Below are 13,060 nucleotides of genomic sequence, written 5' to 3' on the forward strand. Positions count from 1 at the left end.
AGGAAATTTACAGTACTGCCTGCAGTATTACAGACCCTCCTTGGCTGTCCCCTCAACAGTGGTGGTTACTTTGGAAGTTGAGCTGAGTGAAGGGCTTTTTGCAGCTTAGAGCCAACAGAGTCTGTGGCTCTGACCCAGGAGTCCTTCAACCCCTAAGGCTGTTCTGTTTCCAGTCACCCAGCTCTTGGCTAGCAGAACTTCCAGGGCTCTTCATAAGCTGAATTCTGCTGAAGCCCTGGCTTTCCATGTCAAAAACCAATGCCATTTGCAGTGGACTGGTCTGTTGGGTCTCCTTGATGGCAGATCACTGTGTAAAGCAACCATTAATCAGCCTGCCCCCTATCTTTACATTGCTTCTGCTACCTAGCTTGCTCCTCTTCCTCCTGGTTTCTGGTAAAGTAGACCATAGGAAATCTTTAAGAGAACACAAGTCAAGGGTGTATCAGTCCAATTCCTAATCTTTAGTAGCCTAAGCTAGAAATCTATAGTCACAGCATGTTCTGATAGTGGGTTTTCTGTGAGGGAGACAGTGATGTGAGGAAAGCTATGTCCTCACTTTAACATCAAACATTATTATTACCTTATCCATAAAATTTGAAGTCATTAGTAAAACAATCTCTGCCTTTGTTTGGTTTGAAAAGGGAGGTTTTGTCTCTTTACTGTGCCCACAGTGAGATAAATCTAGCTGTGAAATCATTATTTCTCTATATATAGACAAGCTATTATTACAGAAAATTGTTAGCTATCCCTTTTATAAGATCTAAAGTTCAAACTGTACATCCCAATGTAGAGTCCTTCGAAATATAATCAATTTCCCATCTTGAAGAGAATAGAGAAACGAGGGAACAAGTCAGGCTTCCCAGGTTGCTTACTTTTAGTAACTTAATAGCAATTGAAAACTTAACAAACAGCTTAAACTGTTAAATAACAACTTACAAAAACATTTATCAAAAGGTCCAATGCCTTCTATAAATTTCAACACAGGAGTACATGTATTTGGAAACATCTCTTAAATATCTAATACAGTGTAGCTTGTTTGACCAGCAAACTCAAGGACAAGCATCTCAATGACTTAAACATTTTTAGTTACTTTTTACCAACAAATTTAAAACCTCTGGTACAGAGATTTATTTAAGTCATGTGAACCAAAAAAAGGTATCTTTGATTAATTTATCAGTTTAAATTTATGAACGATCTTTTATTTATAAGGCAATTAAAAGAGAGCTCTTAATAAATTTTCCATTTAGATATATAGTATATATACATATATAACATAATATACAAGACAGAATTATTAAGCAGTTTCAGTAATAGCTTCTTAAAATCTTTAAGTGTTTTTTTAAATTACCATCAATCAATTAGAATTACTTCCTGCTCTTAGTAATCTGAATTAACCATACTTCTTCTCAGTTGGAACCTATAGTCCATTATTGCCTTTATCTGTTTACATAACTGTCCCAAAGTAATGGATACAATAGAGGTCAGGGAAAAAGAATTCCTTTGGAACCTAAAAGAGGACACATTTAAACAGAACTAAGAATGTTTTAACTTCATGAGCAGTAAATCTGCTGATTTTTAGTATTTGGAGAATACAAAACTGTTGATGACAAAAGACTTTAAATAGTTGTGTTTAAAAGTATGAAGTCATTAACCAACAAGAAGAGGCACATGCTTATTCCACACAATATTTTTGAAAGCACCTGTAGGATTTTATAAAACATTTAACCCTTTTAGGCCTCTGGGCCTTTGTCATTAAGATAACTATCATTTCTGATAACAACACAGCAAGATCGCTAGGCTTTTGTAACTTTTGGACATTTGTATCAGTATCATTTTACATGATCATAACTTAAAATTTAGTAGCACTTCACATCTTGAGTACCTTTAATATAATCCAAATAGCTTGTTAGTTGGTGTCTCTGCAAGATGAGCAATATATCCTTTGACATTTCCAGGGACCCAAATGGAAATATCAAAATCCTAGAAATTTGAACTTTGATTTTTTGAATGCCTATCAAAGATGCCAAGAAGGTTTAAAATATCCAGTAGAAACAGGATCCCTTATCATCATGACATAATACAGACCAGATTTGATCATTTTTATAAAGTGATTACACAAATGCTTTAGAATGAATATATATTCAAACAAACCATAACTCTTAATAATTCAGCTGTTTTTAAACAATCAGAACTTAACAGAGACATTAAGAGAACACAATAGATTACTCCAGCAGAACACAGAATCTGTCTCTTTGATCATCCCAAAATTCCATCCTTTCACATTCAGTCTGTGGGTATCTTTTTTGGTTAGATGTAATTTTTGTAGGCAGCAAATAGATGGATTTTGTTTTTTAATCCATTCAGCTAGTCTGTGTCTTTTAACTGGAGAGTTGAGGCCATTTACATTCAAGGTGACTATTGATAAGTAATGACTTTGCCCTGCCATTTTTCTATCAATATTCCTATTGCTTACTTTGGATTTCCTTTGTACTTTTACTGAGAGATTTTCTGCCTTCACCTTCTTTCATAGTGAATGTTTCTGTGTGTAGCATATCCTTAAGCATTTTTTGTAAGGCTGGATGTGTGGTGAAATTCTTTCAATTTCTGTTTATTATGAAAGGTCTTTATTTCATCTTCATTCATAAATGAGAGCTTTGCAATGTGCAGTATTCTGGGTTGGCAAGTTTTTTTTTCTCTTAAGCCTTGGAATGTATCTCATCATTTTCTCCTAGCCTGTAGGATTTCTATTGAGAAGTCCTTTGTGATTATACTTGGAGATCCTCTGAAAGTAATCTTGAGTTTCTCTGATGCACATTTTAGAATCTTTTCTTTATGTTTTACTGTGGAGAGTCTGACTACAATTTGTCATGATGAAGATCTTTTCTGATCATGTCTATTAGGAGTTCTATGTGCTTCCTGTACTTGGATGTCCCTTCCTTTCTCCAAATTAGGGAAGTTTTCTGTTATTATTTCACTAAAAAGGCCTTCTAGTCCTTTCTCTCTTTGAAAACCTTTGGGAACTCCTAGGACCTGTATGTTGTGTAGTTTGATAGTATCCTGTAGATCTCCAATAGTGTTTTTTAGTTTTCTAATTTCTTCTCTTGTTTTTAGTCTGTATATAAAATTCCCTGTGCTTTTTCTTCTAATTCGGATATTCTTTCTTCTGCTTCACTGATTCTGTTGTTAAGGCTTTCCACTGCACATTTTATTTGTTCTATTGAATTCTTCATTTCCAAGATTTCATTTTGATTTCTTTTTAAGATCTCAATTTTTGGGAGAAATTTTCTTTCATGTCATGTACAGATTTCCTCAGTTCTTGCATTTGCTTCTGATTACTTCCAAATCATCCTACAATAAATTTTTTGAATTCCCTTTCTGGCATTTCTTCAGTCTCTTCATCTTCACATTCCAGTATTGAAGTGTTCTGTTCTTTTGGGAGTGTCCTGTTGTCTTCTTTACTCTTATTTATTGAATTGCTGCATTTATTATTAGGCATTTGTGGAGATACTTGTTATTTTTTTTTATTTTTTTATTTTTTCCCTGTGATAGCTTTTATCTTTGGACTATGGCTCTATGGATTAGTGGAGTGTCCACTTTTTCAGTGAATACCTAGACGCATGTGGTGGGTATGGCCAGGAAGCTCTTTTCAGTGCTTCAGGGTGAAGGGAGTATCCAAGGTGACACCCAGGTTAGGCATGGTAAATCTCTTTTTTTTCTAATCAGAGTGGAGGTTTGTTCCACTCTGTTGGCAAAGTCTCAGCTTACCTCCTCTCCTCAGAAGAGACCAGTGCTTGGGTGCCAGCCCCAGTGGGCATAATATTCATCCACACTTCCACAAGAACCATACACAGGGTCTGTGCAGTCCTTGGTGAGAGCACAGATTCTGCAGCAATGACCCTCACAAAGGAATCAAGGAGCCCTGGGTATGTGGAACCTCCCACAATGACTGTCCAAAGTCCCAGCCACACCCTGAGCCCTCCTACACAGCCACAGTGTTTTCAAGGTCCTGATATGCAAAGGATGCTCATTGCAGGGTGGTTGGGGAGAAACAAACAAGCCCCCCCTTTATTTTTGTCCTCCAGTTTGGAAGATATACTGTCCCCCACAGGGCTCCAAGCTGGATTCCGGCCAGGCTCTTCCCGCAACTTTATTGCCAGTGACTTGTGCTGCTGCAGTCTAGTCTCACCTCACTCCAGAGCTTGTGCTGATGCTCTCAGCTGCTGGAGTCCTGAGTTCTGTGCATCCACATCCTCCATATATGTCCACAGTATGCCTCTAATTTGTGTGGAGTTTCCTCTGCCATTTTTTCCCTAATTCTTCCCTGAGACTGTACTCTCTCTGTCTGCATGTCCTGCGAGGCCCACACTGTCAGGATGGTGGGGCAATGGCATTCTTCAACGAGAAGCAGCAGATAAGTTTCAGTGAACATGCCCATTTATTAACAATCAGGCATAACCTTTTAAAGGGTAGGCAGAGGAGTAGCTAGTTCAGGATAGCAACACTAATTCTATAGGATAAAGCATATACTGGTGCCTCTACGCTTCTCCAATCAACTTGAAGGTCATGTAGCCTATGTAGCCTTCCAGGTGCTCTTAATGGGTCTGGGCCACACCCGGGAGCTGTTTACCTAGTTGACAATTACAAGGCCCCTCAACATGAAGTGGAGGAGGGGGGAATGTGCCTGGGGCTCCTGCCACCTGCCAGCAGTCAGTTCATGTGTGGCTCTCAGTATGCCTGAACCACTGACCAGGGTTTTTTTTCCCAGGAGGCGTGGTGTGCCATGCCTTCTTAACCTCCTACATGGGCTAGGCAGGCAGTCTCACAGCCAGGCACAGGATCACCCACATCTCTCCACTTTTTAAAAACTATCTTCTCCTAGGCTAGAGCAGTAAGCTCTCTCCCTATTCAGCCATCTTAATCCTTCCCTCCCCCCCCTTTTGTTCTATTCTTGAGGCTTACCCAAATTAGGGAGGGCAATTTGCTTTTCTCAATCTAGCAACTCAAATGCTAATCTCACCCAAAATTCCCCTCAGAGACACACCCAAAATAATGTTTGACCAGATATCTGAATGCCCTATGACTAGGTCAAGTTGACACATAAAATTACAAGCATGGTAACTTTGTAGACAAGATATATAAACAGAAACTGGATGCAAATTCAGTCTAGTCTTTGTGGTCAATAGATGCAGTTTGTTGGCAACAGATGAGATGATGCATCAGTGTCAATTTAGCATGAGGCCTCTGGCAGAAGAGTGATTTACAGACTCCATTTCCATGTAATACCCACATGTCTCAAATGAATAACATAGCCCATACCACTGGGTGCCTAATAAAAAGAAAAAGAAGCTCATTTATTTACAGTGAATATTCTACCAGGGAGGAGGGGATGGAGGGAGAGAGCGAGACAAGAGAGAGAGAGAAATGGCTTACAAGGAGGTGATGTTGTTTTCTCTTGCATGAATATTTATGTAGGTCTCCATATTTCCCAATCCAAAGGGATCTCAGGGAATCCTCCTAACAAAGTATACATGGTTCAAGCATTTTACAGTGCTCTTTCCTATGGGAATGTGTATAGTTAAGTAAGAAAAGCAAAAATGGAATAGTCCAATACCATTTGTTTAAAAAATAAACCTGGGGTAGATATTTGCCTAATGGCTAAGATGCCTCTTGGGATGTCTGCATCCCATATATGATTGCCTATGTTTGAGTCCTGTCTTCATTCCCGATTCCAGCTTCCTGATAATGCACCCTCTGGGAGGCAGCAAGTGTTAGCTCAAGTGTTACCGGAGAATGGCAGGGTCCATGTCTTCATGCAAGAAAGAATTCAGGCATGAGACAGAGAGTAAGTGGAAAGCAAACAGCAAGGTTTATTAGGATAGGGACATCCATAAGAACAGATGGGCACCTCTCCAGACAGAACCTGAGAGAGAGTGCCCAGTCGCTCAGACTGGGGGGAGCAAGGTCACATGGTTGAGTTGAGAGAGTACACCTGGGCAGGCCAGGCGGGCAGCTCAGCAGAGAGGCAGAGGGCTGAGCACACAGTCCGGTTGAAGGCGGAGGTTTTTAAGGGGATGGGCTTTGCCTCCCCACCTATGCTCCTCCTGGAACAAAGGACTTTTTGGATGTAAATATGAAAAATTGCTATCTGAGTTTTCCCCCTGAAGTTATCAGACAGGAGGAAGCCTCGCTGGCGTTGCCCCAGTTAGAGGAAGGATAGGCAGAACCCCCCCTGGAAGATCAGGATCATTTTGAAGTACAGGTGGAAGGTTATCAGGCAGAAGGGGCGGGACCCCCGCCTGGCAGGTTATCAGGATGACTTTGAGATGCATATGCTGGACCTAGATGTCAACTCTTTAGGCCTTTGTCACACACATATAAGCTCATATCTAACTTCCTACCTAACACAAGTACTTGGGTCCCTGCCATCCATGTAAGGGACTCGGAGTGAATTCCAGGCTCCTGGCTTCAACCTGATCAAGCCCTGACTGTTAAAAGCATTTGGTGAGTGGCCAGCACCGTGGCTCACTTGGCTAATCCTCTGCCTGCAGTGCCGGCACCCCGGGTTCTAGTCCCAGTTGGGGTGCCAGATTCTGTCCCGGTTGCTCCTCTTCCAGTCCAGCTCTCTGCTGTGGCCCGGGAGGGCAGTGGAGGATAACCCAAGTGCTTGGGCCCTGCACCCACATGGGAGACCAGGAGGAAGCACCTGGCTCCTGGTTTCAGATCAGCGCAGCACGCTGGCCGTATCGGCCATTTGGGAGGGTGAACCAACGGCAAAGGAAGACCTTTCTCTCTGTCTCTCTCTCTCTCTGTCTAACTCTGCCTGTCAAAAATAAAAAATAAAAATAAAGCATTTGGTGAGTAAACCAGAAAAATGGGCTTGCTTGCTCTTTCTTCCTCTCGAATAAATAAATACATAAAATTTAAATAAAATATATATAAAGTATATATTTGAATAAGTGTAGAGTATTGTGAACTTTGCCATGAGGAAAACTGGAAAGCAATGGGTTGCTGAAATAAAGTATGCTCATTATTAGAATTTCTTTTAAGCATTATGCATAGATTAAGTTCTTAATCATATGTGTATATTATTAATATATTAAGTCCTTATTCATACGTGTATAATATGGATATATTTACATATATAGAGAGAAGGGAATAAAAATAAAAGGAAAAAAAGGAGGGGGAGAAAATGGGGAGCAGAGAAGGGGAGAGGAAGGGAAGGGAAAAGATAGGAAGAGAGGGAGAGAGAAATAGAATGAAAGCAGGAAATGAATGAAGAGAATGAAGGAAGGAAGAAAAAGAGATAAAGGAGGAATGGAAGGGAAAGGGAGGAAGAAAGAAATGCAGTTTCCCTATTTCCATTGCCTCCTCCCTTTACCTGCTATCCATTAGAATAGAGGAAAACCCAGCTTCTCACTGGTCTCTGTCATAATGCTGTTACTCCAGACATCGGAGGTTTCTTTCTTAGTTTCTTCTCAGGGCAAGGCACAGGAGTAGTAGTGTAATTACCATAACTTGAACTTCTCAACAAATTCCTCCCTTCCCCTCTCCCCTTTCTGGACCACTGAATTTCTGAATATGAGCCCTCTATTCTCCCACGATGGGAAAAAATTCCACTACAGTCATTCTTAGGTTCTCTGGCTTCTTCCAAGGTTATGTCACAGTTTAGTAATCTCATACAATGCCACTTGAAGGTCATCTACAAGCTCCCACCTTGCCCTCCACAATTCCTTGTTCATGGCTTCCTATAATCCCATTTGCTGCAGGTCCAGTCCTCCCTCAAGTCATGCCACACCTTTAGTGGTGGGATAGGAGTCACAAGGGACTGTCAGAAAGCAGACCCAGGTTCATGATTTTCTAAGACATCAATATCACTCTTCCTTCTTCCTCCAACCACATGATTGACCTGATTTAAGAAAATAGTTTTATAAGTTAAAATATGCTCCTAACTGGGATATAACGACAATAAAAAACTAGCTTTTAATCTGTCTTGCAGTTTGAGCTGAAATATTCACTTCCGGAATCTTGACGCTTGACTCTGTTTCTTAAGATGAAGAAAAATTATTATATTTGGCCAAAGAAAATTCATAAAAAGCAGTCTTTCACTTGCCTTGGTTTTTTCATGTTCCTAAAACCAAAGTTAGTACATCACAAAAGCAGCTTTCACAAGTATTCTCTGTGGATCTCAAGTAAAATGTTTAGAGGCTTTCTACTTGACCTTATTCATTTCAACACTTCACTTGCTCTTCATATGACGTTGGGCACAGGAGGACTGAAATAAGGGCTGTGAGGAACAGAAATGTTTCAGAACTAAATATGCAATGGCCATGGATCCTGACCACTCTGAGATTGAGGCCAAGTCAAGGTCAAAGCCATGGTTGATAACTAAATCTCATACTGAAATCCACCACTACCTCTTCCCCACCTCCCAGAGTACTTAGAAGGGGAGGTTCTAGTCATAACCCTATAATAGGGGCTGGGAGAACAAAAAACTAAGAAAATAAAATGAGTAATGGCTGCAGAGGCCAAATTGGAACAAATTACCAAGAAATTATTCAACATACCCTAAATATTCATTGCATGTGTCTTACTATACTAAGTGTACCTTGCTTTGTAGATTTCATAATACATAAAGAAACTCTTGAAATAGAAACTTCATTAATTTCATCTTTGTATAATAGTTCATGCTCTATAAATACTTGCTGAATTTAGTTGAATTTTATAGTGTGAGCAGATAAAAATTTGTCAGGCAGTTTTCAATGAACAAGTAAGATATGAAAGGAAAACAATCCAAATTACATTTATTGCATCTCAAATTCTTTCCTTTTTAAAGATTTATTTATTTATTTATTTGAAAGTCAGTTACAAAGAGAGGAGGAGAGACAGAAATCTTCCATCTACCAGTTCACTCCCCACATGGCCACAATAGCCACGGATGGGCCAGTGTAAAGCCGGGAGCTTCATCCAAGTCTTCCCCATGGGTAGCAGGGTCCATCTTCCTCTGCTTTTTCCAGGCCATTAGCAGGGAGCAAGGCCAGAGGTGGAGCAGCCGGGACACAAATCAGCACCCATATGGGATGCCTTTGTCAAAGGTGGTAGCTTTACCCACTACTATACCACAATGCTGGCCCCTGCATGTCAGATTCTTATGTTAGCAGTAAAAACTCAGCAAGAGACCTTATTGATAATAAAGACAGTATTCATGAGTATATGGGCCCAATGATCTATAATAGACAAAAATATCAACATAATATCAGACATTTTCTATAATATATGGGGAAGAAATAAAAACGTATTATCATCAAACAGTACTAATCTATCAGTTTTAGTATTTTGTTAAAGATTTATTTTATTTATTTGAAAGGCAGTGTTACAGAGAGTAGTGGAGACAGAGAGAAAAAGAGGTCTTTCATCCATCTGTTGGTTCACTCCCCCAAATGGCCACAACGGCCAGAGCCAAGCCGATCTGAAGCCAGGAGCTTCTTCTGGGTCTCCAACCTGGGTGCAGGGGCCCAAGGACTTTGGTCATCCTCTACAGCTATCCCAGGCACTTTAGCAGGGAGCTGGATAGGAAGTGGAGCAGCCAAAGACTCAAACTGGTGCCCATATGGGATAGTGCTTCTGCAGACTGGGGCTTTAACCTACTGCGCCACAACACCAGTGCCCAGTTTTAGAACTTTTACTTCTGTTATAGTGTAGATAAAATGAAGAAACAAAGATACAACATTTTTCTCATTGATAACATCATCACCCATCAAAGAAACTAAAAACAAAACAAATAATGGAGAAAAGAAAGACTGGGACAAAATTTATTTAATATTTTAACTAGGAGTGGATATTAGACAGCTAGAGGTAATATTCTTCAATTTCCCACTTTGCTTTTATGCAAATTTTTTCTAGAATGATCAAGCACTACCTTTATAATTAAGAAAGAATTTTAAGTGAAAAAATAGAATTGGGCTCCAGAAAAGGATAACTAAAATGAGCAAGAGAAAAAGTTGATTAATATGTATGGAAAAGCCAAAAATCACAGCATGGGATGACAGGAGGCAGTAAGGGAAACAAACTGTAAATGAACAAGCATCAGTTTGTTCATCTTGAATAAGGAGAATGGGAGCTAGAGGAGCAAATTTCTGATATTCAAGAATCAAAAATGGTCCTGCTACTGTCTGTGGCATGCAGAATAACACCCCACCCCACTCCCAGCAAATTTCCATGTTCTGCAAATTTGGAAATTCCCGGAACCTGTGAATGTGGTACCTTACACAGCAAAGGGGACTTTGTCAATGTGACTAAATGAAGGATTTTGACAAGGGGATGTTTTCTTCAATTATCCACATGGACACACTGTGATAATAAGAGTCCTTATAAAATGAAGATGGGAGAATCAGCATCAGAGGTGACGTGATATTGGAAGCAGAGGTCAGTGTGGTCGACACACAGCCACAACCAAAGGAATGCTTGTAGCTGGAGGCTGAAAAGGCAGGGAAACTGAATGTTGCCTGAAGCCTCCAGAAGGAATGCAGCCCTGACAATGTAACTTAGCCAAGCGAGAATGATTTTGGACTTCTGATCTCCTGAACTGTAAGAGAATAAATCTGTGTTGCTTTAAGCTAGTAAACTAGTGGTAATTTCTCACACTAGCAATAACAAACTAATAATACTGCCTGTTCGTGCATGCATTCAGTTCCAGCTCCAGCCACCAACTTGCAGTTCCCTGTAACGCCAAACACCTTCACACCTGTGCCTCAAACACCTCTCCCGACCATCTGCCTAGATCCTGTCTTCTTCAAGAGTAACTTCAGTCATCATTTCTCCTTGGAATCTTTGCTTACACTGAGCTCCTCTGTCACTCCCCCATTCGCGGAGGAACGACACAGGACCCTGCGCTGTTCCTTTTGCCTGGCCCTTCCCGGGTTAGCTGCCGTTTCCCCACTCGAGGAGGAACAATGCCATCCCGGGTTAGCTGCCGGCCCCTCCACCTCCGTGGAGGGGGCGGCACCCCCCGCCGCTTTCCCCGCTTCCGTGGAGGAACGGCATACCACCTGCCGGCTCTCTCAGGGGCTGCTCAGGTGTTCCTGGTGCATGCGCCATATTGTGGGAGAGCAGATGCATAGAATAAGTCTTAATTCCAGTAACTTAGTCTAGTCTCAGTTGTTCCCCACACTCCTCCACTGTCCAGTACCCCCAACATGCCTCCTTTTAGCATTTCTCACACTTCAGCTGCAATCATCTATAATCTTATTCCTGTTTGTACCACTTTGCCAAGTCCTTAATAAGTAGCTCTGTTACTTGTTCCCCAGTTATCTTCAGGGTCTCTCTAATAACATAGCAAACTTACAAAGAATCGCGCCTACTCCTTTGTGCATGTACACATGTGTGTCTCCCCTCCATGTGAATAAGACTCAGTATTCTATGCCCATACCCTCAAACACACACACGCACACATACACAGCTGCAGGGGCAGGGGCTGGTGCTGTGGTGTAGCAGTTAAAGCCGGCATCCCATATGGGTGCCAGCTCAAGTCTTCGCTGCTCTACTTCCAATCCAGTTCCTTGCCAATGGTCTGAGAAAGCAGTGGAGGATGGTCCAAGTGCTTGGGCCCCTGTACTCATGTGGGAGACCCGGAAGAAGCTCTTGGCTCCTGGCTTCAGCCTGGCCCAGTCCCGGCCATTGCAGCCATTTGGGGAATGAACCAGTGGATGGAAGATCTCTCTGTGTCTCTCTCTGTCTCTCTCTCTGTCTCTCTCTCTCTCTCTCTCACCCCCTGCCTTATCTGTAACTCTGCATTGACCTGATCCAGCTCCAGCCATTGCAGCTACTTGGGGAGTGAACCAGTGGATGGAGGATATTCATTCTCTCTCTCTCTCTCTCTCTCTCTCTCTCTGTGTGTGTGTGTATGTGTGTGTCTCCTTTCCCTGTAATTCTGCCTTTCAAATAAATAAATAACTCTTGTTTTTAAAAGAAAAACAAATATAGTGGTCAACAGGAGAGAGCAGTTGATAGTGGTTTAGAACCAGAACCTTCCAGTTACATAGAACTGGATAAAAATCCAGTTTCACAACCTACTGCATGCCCTTGGACAAATTATTTAACTTCCCTGAGCCCATCTAGCTCATCTGTATAAAGGGGATAATAATAGACACTTTCTCATAAAGTTAATTCTCATTACAGAAGATATTTCATGTAAAATGTACAGCATGGTGCCAGATACAAAGCAAGCAATTAATATTCAGCAGATATTAATGGGGTATATTTAAAGCACTCAGCACATTTCTGCCCAATTATTTCAAAGTTGTTTCCTTACACATTAGGATATGTTGTGAAATACACACATACACACACACACACACATACACATTCATTTACTCTACAGACACAAACAGTGACAAATATAAAAGATTGCTCCACCTTGATCTTTTCTATGGGATGAGGAGCTCATTGCCCCTGCAGCAACCTAGAGTTCGGCTGCTAAAGACTCACAGCGGATTCCCACTTTAGAAGTTGCCCCCCACTTAACTTCCTCATCTAAGTCTTCACCCCCTCCTGGAGTATAAAATCCAACCCCTTTGTTTTAGTTCAGGATCATTCTGAAGGGTCACTCTAGCTGCAGAGCTCCTTGTGAGATGTGCAGAGGCCTCTGTGGAAACTCTTCAGCTTCCCCCTCTTCTTCACAGAGATTGCTCTCAAGATCATTTCTCAAGAAACTTATTACCAATCTGCATCTCAGAGTCTGCTTTCCCAGGAACCTGGATTAAGTCAAACAACCATAATATGGACAAGGCACTGCTGTTGAGCAAGGTTAGCAAATTTCTGCTTAAGGCCAGATCAGACACAAAAAGTTCATAGAAGTGCTTATGGTAAAAAAAATTATACATGAGTTTCCAAAGGTTTTTGCATAAAAATAAACTTATCTTTTAATTCCATTTTTCCACATGCTTTTTGAAAAACTCTTATAGTACATGCTTTAGATTTTGGTAGGCTATATGTTCTTTGTCACATATATTCAATTCTGCAACTCTGGAGTGAAAGTAACCATAGATAATACCTAAATATGGCT

This window comes from Oryctolagus cuniculus, chromosome X (genome assembly GCF_964237555.1).
Source record: "Oryctolagus cuniculus chromosome X, mOryCun1.1, whole genome shotgun sequence".
In the NCBI taxonomy this organism is placed as follows: Eukaryota; Metazoa; Chordata; class Mammalia; order Lagomorpha; family Leporidae; genus Oryctolagus; species Oryctolagus cuniculus.